Raw genomic sequence first — 25,728 nt, forward strand, 5'->3', positions numbered from 1 at the left:
ACGAGGCGCATATAAGATGACGCTCCTCATTTATTTCTAGAATTAATTTCAACTAATTTTCATTCGAAATCACCGACAGGCAAAAGTGATCTTTACGGTAAATCACGACGGTGAAAACTGCTGCGACGAGTCGATTGCAATCGCCGCAACGTGCGAGACCGCGTGGGTTTCAATCTCCGTAAAACGTTATACGCACGCCCAGCGCCCGTGAGATGCACACTCGGGGAGAAAATGCACTTCGCTTCGCTCGCGAGAGTTTCGCGAGTACTCTCGATAGTTTGACACGCGGGCGCGAGGATAAAGTTGAGCAAGTTTGCAAGTCGAGCCTCTCTCTCTCTCTCTCTCTCTCTCTCATTTTATGCCTCGCTTCTAAATGCTTTACCGTTTCACTCTGGCACGTGCTTCGGACTCCGTAGCGCCCGCTAATTGACAGAATTTTATTAATGGATCGCGATCATACGCGCAGTTAATTTTGCTCGGATTTTTTCTGCTCCGCTCGTCAGCGAATGAACCGTGTTCTTCCGCGATGTAATGAAGTAACGATATCGGTAACAATCCGAAAGAGATACTCGTTTGTTTACACAACTTGTCGATTAAATATAAACATGCTATCAGTTTGTTCACGTCTTGGAGAACAAGTGAAACATGAGATAAGTTTACAAAAAAAGAAACACCACGATAAATACATAGACAAATAGAAAAAAGAAATACAGAATGTGATTTTAAATGCACAATGATTAAATATATTGATGTTACGGTATAATGCACTGCTAAAATACAGAATTACATTTAAAATGTAAATACGATAGAAGTAATTCAACCTGTGATCACTTTTTTCTTCTGTCTGGTTTTATCACTTTATTGTGTTTACTTGCTAGCGGGAATAATTATCGACACGTTTCCGCGCGGAATATTTAGTAGTTTATGATTTATAAAGAAAGAAAAAAAAAAGTTTTTTGTTTGTTATGGACTGCAGAGAGATCGTCGTGATAAGTCGATTCGTCGACTGAAAGTGACGCAGCTATGCCGGGATCACCGCGCTTTCCGCGCGTTCTTGCGAGCATTGATGTCTCTATCCGCGCATGGCGAGAAGGCGAGTATATTTTATCTTCAATCGCCACGTGCTACCGAGCTAAACGTAGAAACGCGAGAGGCTTTCATTGTGTAATCATATCTCACTGTGACTATATGAATTTATTGATTTTCCCGACAATACTAACAGAAAAATGTAAAAAATATAATGTAAGACATTTATAATGCAAATTATAATAATTAAATGTAATGTAAACTCATGAGATAGAATTTAATAAAATAAAATAACATTATAAATATAAAATAATATAATATAATTAACACAAGAATTATGTAATTGTTACAATATTACATATGTGTCCATTTTCTCATGTTAAAAGTATATAAATAATAAAGTTATAAAAAGAATAAAAAAATCAACGTGTCATTATGAATAGAAATAGACTTATCTTAGCAATTATCATTTATAAATCATTCCGTACAAGTTAAATAAGAAAAGCAACTGTATTACTATGAAAAAGGGGAAAGAGGAAGGAAAAGGGTGAAAAAGGAACGAAAGAGAAGAAGAGAGAGTGTACATTATAGCGAGATATTTATCAGTTGCATATTTAGTCATGAGCTCTTAATATGCAAACACGAACTGGGAAATCTCTCGTGTCGCAGATGTAAGCAATTAATGCAGTGATTTAATGGCCTCCATCATCGAGTCGTAAACACATTCGGTATCTCCGAGATCGCGATACTTTAGCGATCGACGGCTCCGCCTGTGTACCGTTGCGCATGAACTGATCCAGTTACAAACCAGAAACTCTAATCCGCTCTTCGGTTGTCCACTTCGGCGAAAGAGAAATCTGCTCGTTGTGCCGACGGCGCGGCCGGGAGGGTGAGGCGGAAAAAGAGCGGCCGCGGCGACGCGCGCGCGCGTCGTAAAAGGCGCGGACGAGCGCAAAAATCTCGCTCGTCCGACGATAATAGTGAAAAGCGTTAATTATGGGCGTCAAGAAGGATTCCTTGCGACCTGGGTTTCGAAGTCGAAAGTAATGCATATACGCGTCAAGCGACGACGCGCGGCACGACGTACGCCGATCGCGGCGATTGATTTTTCTGCGTTACCGCTGCCCCGCTCGCCGTCGCCGCACGCCGCCTTTTCGCGCGCAAGAAAGTGATAGTAGTAGAGCGTGTGTGTTGTCCGGCGAGAGATGCGGTCGATTAAGCTCGATTTACATGTACTTTCCCTTGTTCCCTGTAATAATACTTCGCGAGGAGAAACTTTCGCGCGACTCGAGCGCGGACCCATCCTCGGGCGACGCCCTGTCGAATTTGAGGAATTGAAAACCTGTGGCGAGATCCGGACATTGGATCTTGGGTTGTTTGCTTCAAACTTTTCAGCAACGCCTTTTCAAGGAAGGTGCCAAGTCGACATTGCTTTCAGGCACATTGCCATAATTTTCTCTATAATTGGTACATTAGTAATTCAAAAATTCGGAACTTGTAAATTATTTTTATTTTAAAAAATTTTATTTAGATGCTCGATATAAAGATCGAAGATTTAAAAAAGTTAAATTTGGCTTTTGCTTGAAAAATAATGTGCAATGAAATAATTAAAAAATAATTTATTAGCAGATACATTGTTGATTCTAATTCAGAGCTCTCCCCGAGATCATCTTGATTGAATTCGTTTTAAAAATCTCGGATTTTTTTCTACGCCAAGCGGAGTTTCTCCGAGCGGCCGAGAGTGAGTAATGTCCACGGGAAATGGTAGCCGGTTACGCGGAACGGGAGGAGAAATAAGAAGAGCGAAAGAAAGAGGAGCGTGGTCGGCGAGGACTGACGTCTGTTACGTGAATCAACCGGGACTGACGTTTCTCGAGATCTCCCGAGATGTTGGCAGCCACGATCCAGTTTTCGGTTTCTAGAAAGTCGGGATGAGCCCGGGCGTGGTTTGTATCTCTTTCCCGCTCACCCTGTCCTGCTCTTTCTCTCGCTACGTCGTCCTTGCCGGTATGATTTCTCTGCCGACATTCACCTACGTGTGCGATAAGTGCTCCTCCAGGGCCGCATGCGTCTTGGTATTGCGCGATTTTCTATTGAATACGTCTCGATACGCCTACTTTATTATAAACAATACGAGAGTTCTTCCATCTGTCAAAATAATTTTTTAACTAAAGATTTTAACTAAGGATATAAATAATTTGAATGAGAAAATTATATGGATGCTAAAAATTTCGTCTGTAAATATTTCAATTCCTTTAATTTTTACTAATTATATATGCATGGAATCTATGGCCGCTATGCAACACAACTTTAGCATGCACTTTATTGTGATATATGTACAAGCTTTTATTGTGATATATATACAAGCAAACCTATTATTTTTATCAATTTACTATAATTAAGTTCCACAGCACCAACATACGGACGTCCCTTCGCGAATCGCAGGCGACGATTATTTTCACTTTAATTAATTCCCGCATGTGTAACGCCATAAACGCCGCTCATGTAACGCATATATTTATCCACCACTTGTTAACCAAACGAGACACGTCCCTGGTCGCTTGTCGAGCACGAAAACGATTTTAATCGGCCGTTTTTTCTCGCGTGACGTAATTCCTCTTTCTTCGATCGCAAAGAAAGAAGAGTGCCGAGCGGGACCAAAAGAAGGAAGCGCCAATTTTCTTCGCGTGCATAATAGGCGGATCTTAATGCACTTCGCGGTAGCGAAAAGTCTTCATTGAACCACTTCCCACTAATATCCTTAGATTACTGAAGTATTGTGTGATATCTTAATTTCCAATTTGTCGCTACTTTTCCTTCTTTTTACAAACGCAATTTCCGCTTCGGTCACGGTGTCATTGCATTATTTATAATTTGCAGGAACTTTAAATAATATTTGTGCGTTATATTCAAACTCAGGTAGCATCGCTCAGAGTAATAAATAAGTTTTCGCTTTATACCTTATGAATGTAACCATGTCTTTCATGCTTTTTAAGATGTCTTGGAGAGAGATTCATATTTCACACAAGCGCGCGATATATTCACGCGCGCGTATGTTCATGCTCACTTCGAAATTTACAGTTCGTTCAACGAATTCGTCACTCGTTATCCTAACGAGACGAGTGGCTCGGCCGTGTTGTGTCGGATCGCGCGCGAGATTTCAATCAGCCGTTTTTTTCCCCGCCGACACAATTTCTCTCTGCAGTCTCTTCCGTCAGTTCCGTTTACGCTCTAAGGATGCCGTAGATGGAGGGGGATTAAGGAAAGGAAACAAAAAAAAAAAGAAAATAAAAGTATCGATCTCCTGGTGGCCGCGTATCCTTCCTCGCCCGTCGCGCGTGGGACCTGCGTACGGGGTACGCGATCGCTCCTACCGATAAGCCGGCCAAGAAGTGCTGGTGTTTAATTACGACGTGCGCCGCTTTAAGCACAGCCTTGTCGGAGATAAAGTGCGCCATACGTCGCCAAATTGATACATTGTACGACGCGAAAATATTGCTCGCCGTGTGCGACAGTCATGAAATTTCGATGGTCTTGAGCGCAATTGAATATTCTTGTGATTCCTCTGCCCCCTCCCCCCCGAAGAAGACATATAATTATTTTAATAGTGTCCTTGCAAACGAACGCGAATGGGCGGAGATTTCCATAGAAAGTGGTATATAAATATCGGCACAAACTTTTTTAAAAGCATCAAGAATTCTCTTCTGATTATATCTTTATTTATTTAAATCTTTTAAAATATTATAGAAGATGTAATATTTTGTTAAATATTTTAAATTAAAATACTTCTATATAATTAATTAAATTAATAGAGTTTTTCTTCGAGTTTTTATAAAGTTTCTAAAGAAATTTCATGTCTGTTATACGAGATAACACTGACATAAATGAATATTCAATATATGATATTGTCAAAAATATTTTGAATTGCGAACAGTTGAATTAAAATAAAAATATTTTCGTGTCATAATATATAAAATCAAAATATTATAATTCTTTTGGTTTGTGTTTAATATCAATTAATATAGCTTATTTCATAAAACTCTCTCCAGAAGTAGTACACTTTTAACCGCGTGTTTCTCTTCTTATGAGAAGAAACAGAAGGGTGCAAACGTGTTCTTTCGCACTCGCTGCTGGCGCTCATATTACTGAGAGATTCTTGTCCAATTACCTTATTACTATATTACTGGAAATGCGTATCGGCTCTATATAAGCTTGGGAAATACAGCGTGTAACGACGCGCGTAATGGGAAAAACTGACCGCTCGACTCCAAAGAAATGTATTCATTACGCTGAAAGAGAGCGAGGTACAAGCAAATAGTTTCCTCCCCGCGCTCCGTCCCGCGTCTATCTCATCATTATCGTGTTAGTGGCGACGTGCGTTGCCCCTCTGGGCAATATTTATAAAGACCGGCGATATGACGTGGCGCGATCACGTAACGCGCAGAACGTCTTCTTCGTCGTAAAGAAAAATCGTTTACTACTACGAAGTTTATCGGGCTCATTAGCCGCTATGATTCATCGGAACGCGCGCGCGACGCGCCGCCGTTCGGCGTCTCGCGGTGAAAGGATGTAAACAAAGGATACAAAGGAGATATGCATGCGGATCGCGGACCATCTTATCGTTGTTAAAATCAACAAATTGAGATTGACCTCCCGATGAATAATTGCGAGAGAGAGAGAGAGAGAGAGTCATTTTTAATTCTTAGAAAATTTGTGCCGTACATGATAAATCTATTATAATATATTTGCAATATGAAGAGTTCCGAAAATTGACTGAAATGTTTAATAAATTCTCAATATTTAAAGATTTTTTTTATGTTCTAAACATGAGAAACAATGCTCTGGACTTTTCAGAAATATGTATATAGAAAAAATATATAATTGTAAAAGACTACAGAGATGACTTTCCAGAATGTATCAGTTTTCACACAGAGATTCAATTTAAATATTCTAAATCATTACTCTCGAAGGGAAGGCCACCGCTTCCGTCACGGTTTTGGGTCCGCGGTCCAATTAACGCGCGTCCAAGTAACGATCGAGTAACAGGTGATAAATAATCCGCGAAGGGGGAACCGCGCACGGTGAAAGGTCTCGCGGTGTGCTTTCAAAGACGTCACGCATCGAAGTCGGTGCGTATATAGCGTTTAAAACTTTTAAAGTGGTCGCTTTCTCGGTTCGGCTGGCGATCGTCGGCGGTCGTTCATTATTCATGGATCTCGCGCGCTATGGAGGCGCAGCGCGGCGCAGCGCGGCCCAGCGCCGTGCCGCGCCGCGAGAATTAATTCGCCGACAACATTACGTCGGGAGGTACATACATGCGCGCGCGTGCGCGCGCGTGTGCATCCGCCGATAATCCGAGGATTATTATTTATGATTCCGCGACGTAAAAGGCTGAATGTGTCTCGGCTTGTACGCCGGGAGCCGACATGTGCGGCGCCCACGCGCATTTCCTTCTCCCCCTTTTCCTCCCTCTGATACTCGTTCCTTTACAGACATTATCGCAGTCGGCAGCCTTGCCAATAACGCGTGCAAACGTCAGCATTGTCGTCCGGTATCGTATAATATCGTTTATATCCGCCCATAAATACACTCCTCCTTCGGCGACGATTCGTTTCTCTCGGAGGATCCCGCATCGCCGCAGATTGAGATTTTTTGCACGCAATCGATCTTCCGCATGATAAACGCTTCTCTCGTGGATCACTTGGATACAAAAAGGATATACATAAGTATATACATTTCGTCAAAAAGAGATATTCCTCTGTACGATTTGTATAATAAACGCGTGTTATATGAAATGTTTTTTTTTAGTTTGGATATGGTTGCTTGTCCGAAAATGTGCAATGAATAAAGCACAGTATTCATCAATTTGCAGATTTATGATTCTATTTTATGAACACTGAAGATCTAAAGATCTATGCACTCAACAAGTTGAATATATTTCTATAGTTCTGTCGTTGTCATAAAATATGTAAATATATTTTTAATATGATAATTTTCTTCCCTCAATGTACGGCTAGAAATTGAGCCAATAATTAATAAAATATAAGTGCACCTTTGTTGCGCTGACAAACACATTAATTCGCTGGTGATTGATAATTTACAACTGCACATATATCCTCGAGCATTCCCCGCTACGGTCAATAGAGAGACTTAATAGGCAGTTAAAATCCTGTATCTTTTTTACGTGTCTCTGTCTCGGCTGGGATTTGTAGATGTGTCCGTCGTATTAGAATGAATTATGTACGCGCCGTGTCGGGGCCGGGGATTCTTTCTTTTTTTTTCTATGAACGTAAATTAATGGCTCTTTAATTCGCCAGCGATGTTACGCGTAAACCGACAGTTGAAAGACAGCGCGAGACGATCGCAGTCAATCCGTGTAAATCGGTTCTAATCGCGCGGCAGCTTCTTGGAAGTGGAAACCGGCAGGCTCGCGGACACGGATTTGTTTGGAAGTGAACTGTGCCTACTTTTACGTGAGGCATTTCACGGTACTCTCCAAACATTTCCATACAACCCCGCGAGTGTCTTTCCCTCCCTCCCCCCCCCCACCCTTCCCATCTCACTCTTTACTTCCGACATTATTTCAATGGGAGATTAAAATTTGCCTTTCCAAATCGATTAACAAGCGAAAACAATCTTCCTTAATTGAGGAGTCAAGTGGCGGCTAAGCAATAAGGTGATATTATTGATGTGACTTGTAGAAAAACATTTCGAATTTCACGATTCATCACGTCTCGCGGAGAAGACTTCGCAACCGATCGCGCGATCATTAATCTTCTCCGGGATCTGTCGTCTCGTTTACTCGGAAGCGCCGCTCGCGAGGCGCATCAACGGTCTTATCGCGGGCTAATAAGACTATCTCTCTCGCCTTTTTCGAGCTAAGACGGAGGAATTAAAGTTCACTCGAATAGCTACCTCTTTGCAGTCGGTGACTCTAATAGGCTCAAAAATCGTTTAAAAAAAATCAATCGATTATTGTTGATTCTGTCAATAAGATCGTTACAAATACTTCATCCTTACTCGCTATTTTTGAGAAACGCGCGCTAAGACGCTCGCGTTCGCGAAGAATTGCGAGGGGGCATCGAAAGCGGCTGGCGAGAAGCAATTTATTATCCACCCTGCAAAAACCGTCGAGAGGCCGTTGCGTAATCGGTATACAATTCCGTCACTGTTACACCGAGATCGGTTGTTTCGGCATTGAGCAACGAGACGGTGTTCAAGGATCTGCCCAAGCGAAACTAACTTCCACCTCCGTGGTTTTTTTTTACCTGCTTTTCCGGCCCGGCGAACCCGACAAATCGCCGGCGGGGTTCGCACTTTGCGAAGGGAGGGGGAGGGGGGGAAGAAAATCGATCGGCATTTCGGATTTGCCAACGATTTTAATGCGGGGATTGCGATAGCGCGATCGCGCGCGCGCGCGCGCGGAGAGCGACTCTTCACCGGGGATTTCCTTTTTACAGCGTATATCCGCGGTACTTTAGATCGCTCACACCGCCACACGCGGAGCCGCGGACATACCTTGGCGCGGCGCGCGGCGTTGCTATTCGATAGTTTTCTCTATGCGAGCACACTGTGATTTAGTTAAATAGCGACTCGCTCCGAACGTTTCCTTATGAAACCCGAAGTGTAAAGCGAGCCGCTGGAATCCCGGCCCCGCGCTCTCACCGTAAAACGGACAAACCCCCGTCGAATTCCGCGTAACTCATAAGTGCGGCCGATTATGTAAAAAGGATGATCATTATATGCTAATCATTCTTTCAATACCACGAATCTTTAGAAGATTTTTACATGCCCGTAGATTTCAAAGAGATTAATTTGTTTCTTTTTACCTAGACCGGTTTTGAGAGTAAAATTTAACGAGTGTGTTTGTATATTGCAAATGAAGAGAAATATTTATGATGGCGAACGAAAGAAATAACTCCGTGTATCGTATTGCCATTTTCAACTGCCTCCTGGAGATTTCAATAAACTCAAGCACGCGCCTCGCTTTTGCTCTCGTTTAATTAATTGTTACTCTCGTTTCGCATATCGTTTTGATTTTATTGAGGTTTCACTTCTCGATCTGGCAATTGACGGATGGAATTTATAGGACTCGAAAATTGAAAGCTACACTCTTTTAACGTATCTTCTCCAATAATATTCATTAATAGTTTTTTATTATTTATAATAACTTCGGGCAATATTTTGCGGCAAATAGTAACAGTACTATGTAACTGACTTCACAAGTTGTGAAATAAGAATAAAGAACGAAAAATTTTAAACAGTTATTATGTTATCTATACACAATTACATTAAATGCAGTCAAAATATATTTTTAAGTATAAATTAATGTATTATAATTTTATCGGTCGTATTGGTACAATTCTTATAGTAGCTTTATAGTAGAAAGAAAATAGACGTTCAAATATACAATACAAACACAATAAATATTTCTCTAATTTTGCATATTACATAGTTTCACATTTGATAAAAAAGCTCGGTACAATAAAAATCAACTGTGAAAGTATTAGTACAATCTGCGGCAACATATAAGAACCACGTGCAACATCAAGATTCATCGGCGAATAGTACCCGAGCCTTTCTCGTGAATTCCGCGGCGGCGTCTTTCCACCGCGTTTGGCCTTTCGTCAGGAAATCGCGGATTAGGGTGAAGAGGAAGAACGGTCGCGAGAAGGGGGGGGAGAGGGGGGAGGAGAGGATGACGATGAAGGGTTCTGGCGTAACAGAGATATCAAACAATTGGTTCCGCCATTAAACACGATCATCATCAGGCACAACAATTTTCTCAGTTCTGTTAGCCGCGCTGAAAATGGTTTCTACCCGCTGGCGGATATCCGAGTTTGCGAAACTGGCCGTTAGTGCGGCCGATGGAAAGCGAACGCGGCGAGTATACGAAGTCGCTCACCGTTTTGCCCCGCGACTACTCTCGCCGAGCATTCGCCGATTGGCGGCTATTAACAGTTGCAGTGGAATCGGGTTTCCATTATCAAAACAATACCCTTAGGAATTTACTAAATTATAAAATTTGACTCAGTTTTATTAGATCTTTAAGGTTTGATATCCAGCTAGATTACTTCATAAGATTTCTCTCTTTTTCTTTTAAAATATGATAGAAACGTTTATTTAAATAATTTTAACAGTTATAATTCATAAAATTAAATAAATTTTGGTACATTGAAGATTATTCTTCGTCAGGTTTATTCTAGTATAATATAAATCTTTAATTAAAAAAACAATGTTGGGTTCAAATTGCTAATATTTATATCAAGTTCATGTAATTGGAGACTCCAAAAATAACTTGCTCAGAAGCTTTCAATGTACTGTATAATGAGTATGAAAAGATATAGCAATTAAAAAATTGTTTTAACATATGAAATTAATAATATTGGCCTTCTTATGTTAACGTGAATATATCCAAAAGATGATAATAATTATCGGTAACATATATAATTCGCCTGATGAAGTGTTATACTGAAGTGTTATACTATTATTACGATAACGTGATATTAGCTTGCGCAAGACTCGAATTTTATTTTAACCGTTTCACGAACGATCGAGCCGATTCGCAATTGAGAAAATAAAGTTCCATCTTTAACGAGCGATTGTGATTTAAAAGGAGTGAAATCGACCGCGAATGAGAAAACGAGAAGCGCGACAGTAGAAAATAAACGGGGAACGCCCGTGAGTGATGGCACATGAAGACCGAATGGACTGTGCGCAATTTAATTGGACGCTCTAGAAAGTGCCTCCCTAATTAATCGATTAGCACGTTATTAGTTTCCGTATCGAACAAATGCGAATCAGGAAGCGGCCGTGTAATTAAACATTTAATTTAATGTTGCGCTTCGATCTTGTCGGCCACTTTCCATAATGATTACTAATGAGAAAAGATTTTCTCAATTAACATAAACTCCTTCGACGATTTATGCTTATTAATACGTTCCCTCAGTTCGAAGAGATACTATTTTAGAATCATTCGAGCTTCATCAAAATTGTACTAATTTTTGATATTATAACATACGTTATATTATTAAATTAATAAATCAATAAAATAAGAAATGTTGACAAATCATGTTGACTTCAATTACATCAAGTATACGTTCATATGCGAACATATCTAGAATTATATTTTCATTTAAACAGACTAAAAATTGCGTTAATATTTATTAAATCCGAATATGTATAAAATATACACATTTATAACTTTATTTTACGTATGCGATATTTGTTTCCGAAACTAAACAATGAAGTATTCTCGATTTGTAATTAGACATTTTTCGGGTAATTATTGCATTTTCAAATCGTGAAGTCGCATCATCACACGCCGGAACGAGCGACATCGGTGATCGGGGTGCGCGACTCTTTTTGCCGGGCGTACGAGGAAAGCCGGGGGAATCACCTCGATCGCCTCGAAATCGTCAACAGGATTACACGGGCTCGTCCATATTGCCCATAAATATATACAGCGATCGGCCACGAAATCAGGAATAGATTTTCATGAATTTTCCTCCGGGGCCGGTTATTGCCCAGCCGTTGGCCTGATTCCCTTTCTTTAACCTCCCTTCCACTTCCACCTCCTTCTCTGATCTGCATTCCGTCCTCTTCCGCGATCGTCCCGTGTTCCCCCTCGTCGTCCCCTACGTCGTAACGCATCTATCATCGTCTCCTCTCCGACGCTCGATCGTCTGCCGATCCGCCGATCTCGTCTCGGGCCGTACCGCCCAACTTCTACGCGGCATCTCCGACCGTTTCCTCATGAAATATTCACGCAGTACGACGAAATCATCGTTTGTTAGTCAACACCAGTCTCTCCGTCTTTTTCCTCCTCTTTTTCTCTCCTTCTCTCTCACGAGAACGCGAGGGCCTTACACTGTCGGGCATTGTCAGCCCCGTGGCCCATTTCTTTCCGCGCTTCGGCGACCTCTTAGTTATCGTCACATTTCTTTCCTCGCGATGCATTTGCGAGTAGAAAATACATAAGATTTCAAGGAGACTTATAAAGCATTTTTATACATCTTACATCGAATGTCTAATTTTTCGCAAAAATTATTAGAAGTTTCTCTTTTATGTTTATGAAAAACAATAATTTTTGATAAAAAATGTAAAAAACGTCGAAAAAAATTGGCAAGAGTATAAAAATTTTAACAATAATGAATAATAACACAATTGTTTTTAATTATAATTAAAGTCTTAACGTGTGATAGTAAAATGTTAGTAACTGAGATTAATAAAATTATTTAAAAATTAGCTATAGTAAAACTCGTTCAGCAAAAAATGTTTGTTTTTATACGTTTGAATTTATGTTTAATAGGTAATTAATTTCTACATCGTATACAAGAGTCCGAATTAGATGCTCAGAGTATGTTAAAATTAATGTTGAATAAATACTTGATTTTCATTTACATTCGCATGTATTTGAATCTATGGCGTGTGTGAAGTTAGCATCCCAACATTAAAATTCCATAGTTTCGATTAGAGTTTCCGTTTCAATTTGAAGAGACAAAGAGTTCCCTATAATTTAAAACAAGTGTTCTGCTTGATAACAATTTTTAATTTAAATAATGGAGCGCTAGCTTTTTATCAAAATGATCAAATAATTCTGAGCGGCTTATTATAAACTATAGAGAACTCTTCGTCTCTTCAAAATAAAACGGAAACTAACTCTAATCGAACTATAGAATTTTTTTGTTGGGGTGCTAACTTTACACACGCGAATCTCTGATTTTTTTTAATCATAAAACAATCGCCAATCGTAAGTATAGAAAGATGCTGTATAAAATTTCGTTGCAAAATCTAAAAATAAATATCTTTAGTGTTCTTTATGCGTAAACGCCAAACGTATTTACAAGTTATTATATTCATGCAATCGAGCACGATTTTTCGTAGAATTTGCCGAAAGTCTTCGTTGTAGCTTCTGTAAAACGTCATGACACGCCTAGACACGTTCTAATCTAATGCCTAAATTGCTGGTGCTCCTGCAACCTTGGAACGAAATGGTACTCGAAGGTCGCCACCTAATAATGCACGAAACGAAAATCGGTGAAAGGATGCGTGGGATAATACGAGCCTCTCTGAAGGGTGCCGTGACGGTTCACGTAGATTTTCTGCGCTTTTAATGAGCAGGTAGATCGTTAATAGACCGCATCGATCGTGAGAACATTTTCGTTTTCAGCCCGACGAATCGACGATATCGCAACGTCCACTACATTCCTATACGTTCCGTTGATAGATAGGCATGCAAGCGAAATGAGTTACAATATCTCGAGGTGGCAAACAGATACATTTTGCGATAAGAGATGATTACAAATTTTCTTTTGTGCACCTTCAGATTTATATTTAAAGTTTATCGCGCTCGTGTTCGAGATAATGATTGTGAAAAGATCACTAATGAGCAAGCAACCGAAATTGTAGCGCGCACGACGATATACCCTCTTCAATTTGTCAGATGACCGACCGCCTTAAGATGCCGGTTTTGATTTCAATTCATGATTATATTCGCATGTAACAATGCGAAGGCAGAAGGCGGCTCGTTCCGCAATGACGGGCAAGATGTAACAAGTGTGCGCAGCCTTCAGCGCGATGATGAAGGGCTGATTAAGCAAATCAGAAACATGCGTACCTGATGCACACACGATCGACTCTCCTCATCATGGCACGATCAAATTTTCAGTTTCGATGCTAATCCACTCTCATTTTTAATTTTCTGCAAAAATTTATATATAACTCTTTTGTTTAATTGTATAATATTTTTTTTGATAATTTCGTCTATAATTGTATATCATTTCATCTTTTATTTTTATATTTACGGTTATTTCTGGTTTGAATTTATACTTGAATTTTTTTGCTTCATATTATTAAATTCATATTATTAAATTTTGTGTATCAGTCTTTTGTTAAAAAATTTATTACAATATGTAAATATTTTTCGATTGGTAATCCAAAATGAAACTAGTATCTTGTATACGTCGGTCGAATTATTGCTCGATTATTGCAGCATAATTACTGATAATTTATTGGCTTTTATGAAATTCAGCCATGGACAGCAAACATAGCGTAAACTGTAACCGAATCATTAAATTAAATTGAATTAATTTAATTAATTCCAATATTAATTTTCGCACAAATTGTATTTCCGCGCAATTTAATCGCGTAAGACTGAATTAGATATCACATTCGATGGTACCGCAAAATGTTTATTTAGTTGTACGATACATTCGAGATATTGGATCAAGCGAGGTGGCAGGGCGAGGAGGCCGCGGTGAATCGCGAGATGTGAAATAAAGAGGGTCACCGTGTATGGGATAAGTGGCGGCGCGCACATACATGCAGGTACGCCGTTGAATAACAAAACACGTATAGGTACTGTCCGGCCCTTTTTTTTACATCTCTCCGTTTGCCACTTTACGCACCGCTCGATGTTATCGTCGTTTCTTACATCACGAATGTAGGCTGTGGCCTCAAATTTAAGACTTCCATCCCGAGGCTCTACAATTATCTTTCCACGCCGGCAAGGTCACCGGCATTGTCCACTCGAAGATGCAGTCGATGCAGTTTCACCATGTCACAAGGCTAACGCCGTGCCGCGTTCACTACAATTAAATGACGGACAATGCGCTTTTTGTGGGTACTGTTACAATGTACACACCTCGCGTAAAATTCGACGAGGAGTTCAGGAATGCATAATAAAGACGGGCGTTTCGTTTGCGCTTTTCTGAGTTAAGAAGACTCGCCGACACGATTCCGCGCGGTCTATAATTTTCGTGTTTTTTTTCCGGCGAGAATGGCTAATTAATATGCAGTTTGCTTAAACTCCTGCACCTCGCCCTTTCGACGCGAGACATAAATCAAGGCCGCAGTAAAAAAAAATCACACGTTCGCAGTAATGTTCAGTGATTGCAGCCCGGTCGTAAAAGCGTCAGCTTCGTGTGTTCGTCCGCCACCGAACGATCTTTCGGCGAGATGCAACGCGCGCGCCCGCAACACGGGATTCCCCGAGTGTTTTTGCGTATCTTCGCACGCCGAAACAGTTTGTAAATTTTCATTTCTGTCGCGAGCGATAATTCGTAATTCGCGGAATCCACGTTGATAAAGACGAAGGACTCTCAGAGGAGATCTATTCTGAGTATCTTCAAGAGCGTTTTAAGAACCGTTACGCAGTCGTACTAAATCTCTCATGGGGATTTCGGCGTAATGTGATATTCTTTTAATGGATTACGCGCACATAATTTTCTTGATAAACCGGTTCGTCGTATTTTCCCGCGAGCAGGCCGCATATCGTGAAATAACGTTGAATTTTTAAAACTTGTCAATACACGCGATAACTGTTATTAATGAAATACAGATACTGTGTGGCATGTATAAAGGCAGCTTATCGCGGATTGCTCGTTGCGGAGTCGCGCTGTCACTCGAATGCGAATCGTAAATTTCGTTTAATCGGAAGCCTCTCGGTCCACGTGGATTGTCTGTAGTACTCGAGATAAACTTTCTAAACGGCAATGAAATTTAACAATGGCATTGCGGTACTGCTCGAATTTAATTTAAAGGCAGCAAGTCCATTGTACGCGCGCGAGAATGTATAAATAGACTCCGGCATCGCGAGCCCACGCATCAAGCTTTATGCTACCGAAGAGATCCCGTCCCCGTCGTGACACGAATTTACATTTACGGCCACAGGCAAAAAGACGATTGAAATTATTTCAATTTTCCCCTCTTAAACGGCTTCTTATGTAAGCTCGTTCTTCGATGGAGACCATTTGCGTCACCGAGTGAATCCGTCGTAAAAAAAAAAAAAATTACGCTCACTCTCGTAATTTTTTCACCGACGCGACGTGCGATTGAAATTAATGAAAACATTAAATCGAATATCATAATCTTTTCAGACACAAAATATTTTGTATATAATTTTATAAAATTGAAGAATTGTTCATAGTAAAGAACTATAAACAATGGAGGGATTTCAAAGAGTCTTACCTCGAAAGAGATCTTTATAGAATATATATTGAAGCACAATAAAAAAAGAGGTATTTTCAAGAACAAAATTGAAAGATAAAGAAAAGATAAAAAAGAAAATAAAATCATTTAACATTATTAATACTACTTTTCGTTGAGTTTTTTTTCCGAAATTCGGGAAAGGATAAACCAATGTATAAAAATAAAATATTATATACTATTTTATATAAATGTTATAAGTTGAGGCAATATAGATATTAAAAAAACAATTAAATAAAATACACATTAAATATTATTTTGTGATGCATGTTTGAAAACTATTTAATATAAAGATAACACTACAGATTATGGAAGACACCGGTAGGATCACTGCGGTGGAAGCATTTAATAGCCGGTACTCGGTGACGGTAATGTCGTTCGGGACCCGTTTTATTGCCGTTTGCGCCAGTCCAGGATCGAGGTGAGGACATTGTTCGAACGTCTGGGAGTCTCTCATGATTGTCGTGCTCTCCATTCTCGTAATAGCCGGCGTATTCAAATAACCGGCCTACCGCTTGTATACGTTTGCCCGGATTGTTGAGCAACGAAAAGCAGGGGAAAAAAAGAGGTAGGATCCCGATACCGTTCGCGTAATATCGCTTGACACTGCCAAGTTCCGTTCGGTTTTGCAAGGATGGGATTGACAAGAAAAACGAGAGTAGGCGGAGTCGTATGGCTCCGTACTAAACCGAAACTCCGTATCTGAGCCCGATATCTGGCTCTGTTCGACGTCTAATCACATCTTTGGACCCGCTTTTTTACAAAGTAAAATAATACGTATAACAATTGTGTAAAATTAGTGAACCCGAACGAGATTTAACGGTGGTTGTGTAGGATCGATTTTAAGTACAACGCGCTGACGCTGTGAATACGAATCTGTTACGATCTTTTTAACTGTAGATCTGAATTCGATCTCATATAAGTAGCCGTCAATCAATTTCACAGCGATAGGGAAGGTCTACGTCCGCGGCAGATCTAACTCGTTTCTCGCGTAAGATTTACCTCTTGAAATTTTCCGGCTGCCCGCGCAGTCGTACAAATTATCGTTATTCCCAAGGCGAAAGGAGGAGATCCGCATCGCGTATTATTTACAATTACTTTCGTGCGATGCGCGATGTTCGCGCCCGTCGTAATTTGCGATTTATCGCATACGGATAGTCATGGGCGCGTCGGCGCACGTACGAAGCCGATTCTAACAAATTGCCGATAGCGAGGCAGAGATGGATCGGGGAACAGCCGCGCGAGGCAACAGAGTATAAGGAGGAAGAAAATAATGGGCCACGGGACAAGAGCGCGGGGCCTGCCGGCTCTCGCGGGCCGCGCATTGGTTTCACATAACTGTTAACGGCGTCGTCGGTCGGTCTATATCGAGATCGGCATCGCTCGGCGGTGCAACAAAAATCACCCGGCGTCCCGCACTCGACTTACCTGTTATCAATTAACTGTTAGCGTCGCCGGTACGCTCGGTAGCGCGTCTATTGCGTGTGCTATCGTATACCTATATCGTACTCGGGCCGTGCTCTATGAATAATGCATCGTTGGTGTATCTCTCGTGTCACTTTAATCGAATATTCTGACCCGCGCCGTCTTTATTCTCCGAGCATAATCTGACGAGAGAAATCAAATTAAACGAACTCTGCGAAATCTGACTTTAGTTTTCACCAAGAAGTGATATATATATTTTTTCCTATTTGCAGCAAATATAATTTGTAATAATATATATATAATATGACTGCAAATTTTCACTTAATAATTAAATACCTCAGTCACATGTTTGTGAACAAAACGAGATTTCTTGACTAATGCGAATGTCGCGTGATTCGACGTCCGTCATTTTTGCACTTACATTATGTAAACGCATAGCTTGCGTTATTTTGAATACTCGGTAAACATATTTATCGGGATCTCTCGTGCCTTGCGTATCGGATAATCTCACGTGTTCTCTATCCCTCGCATGGGCGCAGTCGCGCGCGCGCGCCCGCCTGGAGGCACGTAAATTTATGAACGAGGAAACGGCAGGGATGACGCAGGAACATAGCTTTTGCAAACGTCTGCTTTCCTGGGCGGCAAAACGAACCGTTCGGTGATATAAGGACGAGCGTGGGCGATTCGCTCTTGCGCGAGATCGCACGCGCAAGCTTCGGAACTGGTCTCGAACGAATTAGACGTCCAACGCATTTTCGCGCGCGGAACCCACGAGAGCGCGCGAATTTATGGGCGTGACTTCGCGTCCCTTTTAATTGCGTTACGTAAGATCTTCCCGGTGTCAATCCGCAGTGGCTTCGCGTGTGTGAGAAAATACGCGCGTGCGACTTATACTCACATTTTTATAAAAATTTTAATACTCTGTCAATTATTATTCGAATTCACGATTATTAATTATGTATTGAAATTGCGGGTAATGGCAAAACAATCTCGAAAGAATATATTGGATAGTGTCCGAAAAAATTATGTATCTAAATAAAATTTTAAGTATAACATCGGCGACATTAATTGAATTCATTAATGACTTTTTGTAAAAATATCGAGGCATTTGAAAATATATGATGTCCAATTTATAAATCACGTAATACATAAACTGTGTATCATGTGGTCTATTAGTTAATTTTAAGCGTTATCATATTTTGTTTTCGCAAAGTGTGCACACTTGTCGGATGATACGTCGACGAATTACATACGGACGACTCTTCCGCGATCGCACTCGCGCGCGGAGTTCAATTGTTTTCATTCAAATGAAAACCCCTCTGTCTCCGCCTATTGCTATTCAATGTTCCTGTTCGCAGATTGCTGCGCACGCGACACCGTGTCTGCATTTCACAAGAACTCTGTAATTATCGGGAGCGCGGGACGCCGGCGTCAGGAGTACGAGTCGAGATTTCGTCGACGACGTTCAACGCACGTTTGGCGCGCCGCGCCAACGAGAAAACGATCGATAGCGTTAATGTCTCCAGTCCGATAAAGAGCTTTTTTTCCAATAATAGTATTCAAGTACTATAAACGTTAAAAATCCCGTTTATAAACTTTTAAAAACAATTACAAATTACCATGACAACTTTCATTTTACAATTTTACTAATCTATAAACGTTAAAAATTCCACTTAAAAACTTTTAAAAATAATTACAAATTACCATGACAACTTTTATTTTACAATTTTATTTATCTGGAGAAGAAGGCAGAAAGACGAGATTGTGTTTTCAATTTGTAAAATCAAATCCATATTAAATTATAAAAAATAAATAAATATCAAATTAATTTGATAAATTGATCGAATGCTTTGGATTTTGCGTACTACATAAATCATCACGCTTGACAATTCTTATATTTTTTCATAAAATTTCTGCTTCTCCAACATTTCTATCTTATTTTATGTTGAATTGTTTTTATCAAAATTACCGTTGCGATTGGCATACGATTAGATTAGCATATTTAGAATACTAATAAAAATGATTCGTAAATTCAAATGCTCTCGTTCTTCTCTGGAAAATACCGATCGCGCGACTCTCATAAATATTCAGGAATCGCTGCTCGGAAATACCACGATGTAATAATACACGATGTCCCGGCGGGAAGAGATAGAATCATAAATCGTGTTACCTTATACGTCATGCCACGACCTTGAAGCCGAGGGTGACAGCAGTTCCTGCACTTCCGTTGACTTCGCGACACTTTTCCACCTTTGCTCTGCTCATAAGGCAATCCAAGCGAGATGAAGAAACAAAAGGGAGAGGAAAGAAATGGAGAAGAAAAAGGAAGAAAGAGTCAGATGACACCGTGAGAGAAGAAATAGCGGAAGAAAGGGTGATGGATGCAGAGAGGGAGCACTTGTTTTACAACAACACACTATCCTCACACTCGTGAATTCACTCTCCCTCTTTTCCCGGACCCTTCCACGTGCGCGAGTACGTCGCGGCCTTTACGAAGATACGGGATACCGGAACGTCCGCACGAACATTCCGTTGACACGTTTCTCAACGATAGTACATCCAGATTCCACCGGGAGCCCCTCGTTTCTTGCACCTCGTGGTACCGCGACCACGTGCTCGGATAACGGTTTCGATCGTTCCCGCTCCGGCGATACCACGATACGCGTGTCCCTTTTTTTTTGAGTATATCACACACCGCACACCAGACAGCCTCCCGACGTTTTCTCGAAGAGACAGCTCTGTCTCCCTTCTTATTCCTCCTGACTAGAGCTCGTTCTGTTCCTCGTGCTCCGGATCGGATGCCAAGGAGCCGACACAGTCGACCGTATTTTAATTAAATGGTTCCCTCGTGGGCGATTGTCCGCGATCCGGATGACCGATTTCCGTGGGATGACACTGCCGATCTCGGCGCGACGCCCGGATGTGTGTATCGTGAGTGTTCGCACGTGTGTCGTGTCGACAGGACAACAGTCGAGTCCTGACTGTTGGTTTCTCTCGCGGGAGGAGCGACGGAAGGAGCCAACCACGTTGCTCACCACCGTCCGGCGATCGTTTGGTGCCCGTGCTCCGTTGTCCAGGTCCTCTCTCGAGGCGTGTGATATCTCCCTCCCCTCCCCCTTCCCATCTCTCCCTCTTCCTCTCTCGCTCTTTCTTTCCTTCGTGCCGCGGACGAGGCGGAATATCAGCCGGAGCGCTCTCGGAGGAGATTCGTGAGACGCGACGAGAGCGGAGTGGTCCGTACGGTGCGGCGCGGTGGTGAGTAAGCCGTGTGCCGATGTGTGAAGCGGGCGATGCCGCGTACGAACGTCGTGCACACTGGCACACGTGCAACGCGCGACGTACACAAACACGCAGGTATACGTACCGTCGTGGGTACCGTCGAGTTGGGCGGGGAGACTGAATCCGTAGGCTGCGGGTAGGTTAGTAAGTAGGTAGGTAGGTAGGTAGGTAGGTAGGTGAGCCACACACCGGGAGATTGGAGAACACACCGAGGAGATGTCCGCAGACGGGAGGAGGGGGAAGAAATCGCGCCGTTTGCGTGCGGAGCACACACACGTATTCGTGTATCCACGTTAGAGCGCCCGTTCCCCCCGTGTATGTGTGTGTGTGTGTGTGTGTGTGAGAACGCACGCGGAGGAATATACGCGAAGGAGCTCCCCTGCGTGTTAACCGTGAGAGACGTCGGTAAGGTAAGTGCTCTCCTCTCTTTCAGCTCCGGAGTAGCACCACGCCGGCACGCGACCTGCCCTCCCCCCCTTCTACTGCCTCCCTTCTCTCCCGTCCTCCCTCCTCCTCATCGCGGCTCTCGTCGTGTTCCTTTTCCTACTTCGCTCGACGAAGGACGTCTCTCCCTCTAGCCAACGTTTCCTCCTAGCTACGGTTCCTCCGGCACTCTTCTGACTGTTCTTCCCACTCCCCGATCCGCGGCCCGATCTGGACCCCGAAGAGAGGAGGTGGATGGTGTTGGTGCACCACTCCCACCCGACGATGGTCACCGACACACCGGAATCCTCCCAGCTAGCCGACGTGCTCTCGCGGAAGCGAGAGGGAGAGAACGGGTGGGAAAGAGTGAGAGGGACAGAGAAAGAGAGAGAGAACGAGAGAGAGAGAGAGGGAGGGATGGGATGAGGAGTATCGAACACAGTCACTATCTCTTCTCTATCGTTACTCGCGGTGCAACCTCCCAGGCAACTAATTCACCTTTGCAACTGTATCGACACCCTACCGCTCTATCGCTTGCGAGTATATTCCTTCCTTGATTCTTTCCTCCTCTTCTTTTTCTTCTCCGTCCGTGCTTATAGCGTATTCGTCTCGACAAAACTCGAGCGATTTATAAGAGAAAAAAAATACACACATATAAAGACATACATACAAATGTTTAAAAATTTTTCCAGCCAATTTTTAGCCCTTTTTAGCAACTGTTTTATTAGACCCAAAATTAACATTTTCTTTGTTTAGTATTAAGTCTTTAGTAAGAGTCTTTTTATAAATTGTATAAAAAAAAATGGATTGCCATCAACAATTTTTGTTGATATGCTTTGATTATTCTTTTTATCAATTAATTTTATTCAAAACTTACTTGATTAATATGAAAAGATCGCATTTAGATTTTAATTCACAAGATAATATTGCAACTAACGAATAATGATACATTAGTAAAATATTGTTAAAATAGAATCGGTTTCGAATTTATTGTACTGTCTGTGGCTGAAAGGAGGACTGACTCACAGAATTGGCCTGAGATCCTCTCTGCATTGTATCGCTAGTTTCCAAGTTATGTATATGCCTTCGGTTTGGACACGCGTCTTACTTATTGTTAGTCATTCCGTCGTCACGCTAATATCCATTGACTTCCTGCTCAATCTGCTGTCATTTCGATTTCGGTATTCTCGCCATTGTATCGAGAGCGTGCCGGTGTTTCCATTTCCCGTGTGAGCTCACCGTCAAAGATTGAAACTGTTTCTTGCAGTATTCTCGTCTCGTTCCTCACCTCCTGACAACGCTAATTCACCTCTGGAACTGTGTAGTGATCCCACCACACGATACTATGCGCCGCTACTCCCCGGCTTCACGATGACGATCCGGTTGTCCTAGGACCGGATCAGCTCGTTGTTATCGTACTTTGCTTGGCTTAAATGCCTTCGACTCTCTCTCTCTCTCTCTCTCTCTCTCTCTCTCTCTCTCTCTTCTCGATCTCTTTGATCGGTGTCGTAACTCTGAAAGTCTTTGGTAAAATAGAGATCGATAAAAATTAATTGTGATTACTTCAAACTAATGCTATAATTAAGATTGATTTTGCATTAATAGTAACAATATTTAAAAATTCATATAATACGTGTAATGAAAAATTGCCAGCTTTGCAGCCCGACTAAAGTTATACAGTAATATAATAAATAATTATAATTTGTAAGATCGATATTTGTTGACGGTTTTATCTGCTTGTCGAATGTAATAGATGTATCATCCTGAGATTTTTCGAGATTTTTTTTTATAATCGTTAAATCATGCAGTTGCTTGAGAGCGCAATAAATATAGATTTTATGCGGATGAAATATTAATTATCTGATTAATCGCGGTAAGTTATTCATCTCCGTTCCGTCATACACTTCGGGGAAAAACTTTTTATATCACATTTTTTATACTATTTAGATTCGTCATGAAACTTCTCATATAAAGATTTTTCCATTTTAAATAGAGAGTGGAACTTTTTCTTACGAAAAGTAAGTTCTTTTCTATTACGTAAAACAATTTAGAGATATAAAACTTTAACAATTTTAATGTTATATTTCATTTTTAGATTTTAACTTTACGAGATTGATTTCTTGTTATTAATTTGCAAAATCGATATTGTCAATTATCGCGATTTTTTGTGAATTGTTTGATTTGGGCAACACGATATTTTTTAGAAAAAAAAAAAAACAGAAAATACAGAAAAATGAAATATACATAAAAAATTTAGAGAACAATATTTTTATATTTTCTCGATATCTTTTAATGTATAATTTTTGTTTAATCAGAATCGCGTCAGAATCAAGAATTTTTTATGCTTCTGCATCCACTCATTCCGATTATATCTGCATCATCGCTACGGCGTATTTGGCGGAAACTTTATCCAAGTCGCGGCTTTCTGGGTCAATCTCTAGTTAGCTCCTTAGCTTTAGGTTGCCCGAGAGACTAAGCGCGGCGAGTAAATCGAGGGGGCCGGTGTATACGCCCCGAGACCTTAGATCATCGGATCCTCCGTGGATCTCCACGCTCCGCCTTGTTGCGCAACCGTCGGTGATCTCGGGCACAACGGTCCTGACACAGTTACCTGGTCAGGGCGTTACGACGGGATTTAAAAAAAAGGCAAAGAGAAGAAAAAAGAAGAAGAAGAAGCGGAGAAACGTGAGCCACTCTCGAAGAGCCTTATCCCCGGTTTCACGGTTTGATGACTTTTTTTTTGCGACCTCTTGTTGCCCTGGACAAAAAGACGCTCTCTGATCCCTCGCCGCTTTTCTCCGCTAAATGTCGTGCCGTTTCGTCCGTTTCGTTCGACGATTCTCTCGAACGCGGCTTGGGGTGTTGCAACTTGCACAAATTTTGGCCTTGCAACTCGGCACGCGGTCGCCCGCGCCGCGCCGTTACGTCGCCGATGACGTTGAAAGCCGGCCCCGCTCGTGTGACGTTACAATGCCCGATGACGCTCCGAATGACCGTCGTTTACAACGAATTGCACCGACAATGGATCTTCTTGCGAATTTCTGCACTGTCACACAGAGACTCGCGCGCACAATGTTAACCGCGTATACACCTCCGTCGCGCATTCTTATAAAAAGGAAAAAAGAAACAACCGATTTAACCATTTATCAGAATCCTTTGTTACGTCGCGCGCATTGTATCGATTTTCTGCGTTCGAAATTTATTCGCGACGTTTCGTGCGCGCGCCCGGATCGTTGCTCAACGAGGCCTCCGAGAGAACCGGATGAACGACGGAGGTTCACCGTGTTGGTGTCACTTCAGGGTCGTCGATCGTGATATTTGAGGCTTTATGGAGGCGGGTCGGAATTCGCGACCGCGTCGCGACGGATTCTTCCCCCTCCTCCTTCCTCGTCGTTGTAAGCATTCTATTCTCATACGACGGCACCTCTTCGCCATGCACGCGCGGGGGGTTGACGGCGTTACATGCGCGCGCGGGCACGCACACGCGACGCCCGCCGCGGAACCCATCATTAAACGCCTACGCGAACGAATATCGAAGGCGAGGACAGCGCGACACGATGTCGCTGATGGTGTCGTGCATGTGTCGCGACAAAGGCCGCGACAGACGCGCACGCGGAATAGCGTCGCCCTAGTAAGAACGTCGTCGTTGACAATGGCGTGCGCGCACCGGAAGCCTCGCTCACCGCCGCGCCGCGGTGAAAGTTAATCATCCTAAACGCTCCTCTCTCGGAGATTAGCCGAGGATCGTCCGGGCGATCCACCGGGCGGGGATCGCTTCGATTCAGCGTCGTCAACCTGAGAATGTTATTGTAACGTCGAAAAAATATTCCATCTCTAAACTTCTTTATTAATCTAAACATCTTTATCTCTCTATCTAAACATCTTTATTATAAAGCGAACGACGAGATGTGATTGCAGTGCACAAGGATTGAGTATAAAGTATGTAAAAAATTATATTATTAATGATATTTTTAAAAATTATCTTTTATTAATTATATTTAAAATTATATATTAGAAAAATTACTAAAAATATTATTTCTGTATACGTATGTTAGTGCGTTATTTTTAATGCGTTTAATTAATTAATAATTTTTATATTGGAAGCAGCGTACAGTAAGCACGATCAAAGTTAGAAATGAGACTCGGGCAACACGGAAACAGATATTTCTTGTACAATAGATTTAAGACTTTATTGCACCGAGCAACTTAAATCTCGATGTGCTAATAGAGATATCGTAACACCTTCTCGACTTTCATCGACTATGGGCCATCTCGGCAGCCGCAAACTCGTCTTTATTGTCGATGCTCGAATCCTGTTCGGATCCTCGTCAGCTCGTTGCAATTTTCGTGCCAATTTGCTACCCGTGGGCGCAACACTACAACTGACTCGCTTTAAATCTTACTTTAACGACGTTCGAGATAAGTTAGGTATGTACAAAGATCTCAGCTCGGTTGGCCCGGGCATTGTTGGTGAGATCCTGCCGCTTGCACAACTTTCGATCTAAATTCTATCGATGCTCCGAGGGAAATTACAAAAGGACATCGAGAGCGAAGATAGGAGGTCTGTGCAAAATTCAATCGTAATGC

General features: G+C 41.8%; 1 protein-coding gene across 1 annotated transcript in view; it reads right to left on the bottom strand.

Annotated features, from left to right (window-relative positions):
- Positions 1–20,421, bottom strand: part of LOC105463013 (transcription factor hamlet-like) — a 23,740-nt gene extending 3,319 nt beyond the window's left edge. Inside the window, exon 1 of the mRNA XM_011710007.1 lies at positions 19,610–20,421. The gene's annotated coding sequence lies outside the window, so the exon portion shown is untranslated. The remainder of the gene's footprint in view (positions 1–19,609) is intronic.
- Between the last annotated feature and the right edge of the window lie 5,307 nt (positions 20,422–25,728).

Source organism: Wasmannia auropunctata, unplaced genomic scaffold (assembly GCF_000956235.1).
Source record: "Wasmannia auropunctata unplaced genomic scaffold, wasmannia.A_1.0 LD336092.1, whole genome shotgun sequence".
Classification (NCBI taxonomy): Eukaryota; Metazoa; Arthropoda; class Insecta; order Hymenoptera; family Formicidae; genus Wasmannia; species Wasmannia auropunctata.